The sequence below is a fragment of the Tupaia chinensis genome, unplaced genomic scaffold, assembly GCF_000334495.1.
Source record: "Tupaia chinensis unplaced genomic scaffold, TupChi_1.0 Scaffold000702_1, whole genome shotgun sequence".
NCBI classification, from domain to species: domain Eukaryota; kingdom Metazoa; phylum Chordata; class Mammalia; order Scandentia; family Tupaiidae; genus Tupaia; species Tupaia belangeri.
The window spans coordinates 2,305,165-2,307,626 of NW_006160225.1; positions in this window are offsets into that span (position 1 = coordinate 2,305,165).

Consider the following 2,462-nt stretch of genomic DNA (forward strand, 5'->3'; position numbering starts at 1 on the left):
ACCTCTCAAGAAAAAAAAAAAAAGAAGAAGAAGAAAGAAAGAAAAATTAACTTGAAAGGAATTCACAGAACGATTAAAATATTACTAAAGTCAAACTTCAAAAAACAGAGGAAATGAAGTCAGGAAGCTTAGAAGTATTATTATAACAAACCATATCACTAACACCTCACAGTGAGTATATACTAATTAGCCTTAAGTATGAGACTAAGAAAGATAAAAACCAAATCACTTGCAAGCCGCGTAATGCTAAAATGCCAGGGTAATACTTTCCAGTTCACCAACCTTTTACTTAATGTAGCCCAAGTAGATCTGCAACGAATATGACGGGAAGTAAAGTCAGTAAGCCTGGACGGCAAGTTCAAGTGCATCTCCTGTATTCCATAACTTTCTACATCTTTAAACAGTTGACTCTAAACCTGCAGGAACTGTGTTAGCATTACAGGGATACTAGCTAAGAGCCTGAACTGGAACCATAGGACATAGCTCATGAAGCATTTGAGTATGAATTATTTTTGCAAAGGAAAAGTTATGTCATACTTTTCACAAAGGAAGTACCCTGCTTGATCTCTCACATTGCAAACAATCTTCAAAGGCATTATGGAGGTCTGAAATCCCTCTGACCATTGTTTAAATATGCTTGTTGCCCATTTATGAATTTTCTTTTGAGAAATATCTATTTAGATCATTTTACCCTTTTTTATTTTTTTCTTCTTCTTTTTTTTTTTTTTGAGAAGTTTTTGTTATAGGGTGCATGTGCTATTAAGAGAGAGAGAGAGAGAGAGACAGAGAGACAGAAAGCGAGAAATCACCCCCAGGGAGAATGGCCATGCCACAATCTTTCTCCTTCATTCTCTTCTCAGCTTCTTGGGCATGCACGCAGACACACCTGGTGTGAGTTTAAGCCACCGAGTCCGGGACTCGAACCGCGGTCAACTACATGGAAGTCCAGCGACATAGCCAGTATGCTAACTGCGGTCCCTGTACTGAGGTTTTTCTGATGGGTTTTTGAGTTTTTCTCTAAATGAGATTATGTCATCTACAAACAGAAACAATTTACTCTTTTCCAATTGAAATGACTCATTTCTTTTTATGTGTAATTGCTTTGGCTATGACTTCCAGGACCATGCTGAGTAAGCGTGGTGAGAGTAGGCATTCTTGTCTGTTTCAATATCAGAAGAAAAGCTTGCAACTTTTCTCCATTCAGTATGACACCGGTAGGGACCTGTATAGTGTCATACATACCCTATGTTGTGTTATGGTATGATTCTATTATCCCTAATTTGTTGAAAGTTTTCATCGTATAGGGGTGCTGAATTTTATAAAATGCATTTTCTGCATATATTGAAAGTATCAAATAATTTTTGTCCTTCATTCAATTGGTATGATAGGTCACCTTTATTGGTTTATATTTGTTGAACCACCTTTGCACTCCTGGACTAAATCCTAGGGAAGCTTTTTGTAAAATTTTTGTATATGCTGTTAGATTCCATTTGTAAGTATTTTGCTGAACATTTTTGTTATCTATATTCATCAGGGAACATAGTTTTCTTTGTAGTACCTTCATCTGGTTTTGCTATATGGGTAAATATGACCTGCTGGAAGAATTTTCTTCTTTTTAATATTTAGGAAAAGTTTGAGACGATTTGTTTGATCTTTAAAAGTTACAGCGTTCAGCAGTGAATCCATCTTTGCCGAAAGACTTTTTGTTGATTTAATCTCACTACTTATCATTGACCTCTTCAGAGATTCTTCTTTCTTCTTGTTCAGTCTTGGTATATTGTATGTGTTGAGGGACCAGCGGGTGGCGTGGTGGTTAAGGTGCTGGACACTCCCACATGGCTGACCATGGTTCGAGTCTCAGACCTGGTGGCTTGCTTTCTCACTTGCCATCTCTCTCTCTGGTCAAATGAAAATAAATCAACAAATAAATAAATAAATAAATCTTTAAAAAAAGAATTGTGTGTGTTGAAAATGTATCCATTCCCTTCAGGTTTCAAATTTGCAGACAAATAGTTGTTCATCTGACTTTCTAATAATCTTATGTATTTTTGTGGTTTTAGTTGCAATGTCTCTTTTATTTCTAATTTTCTTTGTGTTTTCTCAACCTTTTCCTTAGTCTAGTCAATACTTTTCAATGCAAAAAGAAAATACTTTTTGCTTTATTGATCTTTTTGTACTTTGTTTTTAGTGTTAATTTATTTCTGCTCTAATCTTTATTATTTTTTTCCTTCTACTAAAATTAAGTTTGGTTTGTTCATGTTTTTCTAGTTTGCTCAAATGTATCATCATGTTGTTTATTTGAAGTCTTTCTACTTTTTTGATATAGAACTTTCTGCAGAGTTTCTGCTTGAAAGTCTGCTATTGATTTCATGGGAATTCTCTAACATGTTAATTGACACTTTTCTGTTGCTGCTTTAAAATGTTTATCTTTTGCTACAGCCCCAGTGCCAAAGCAACACTGC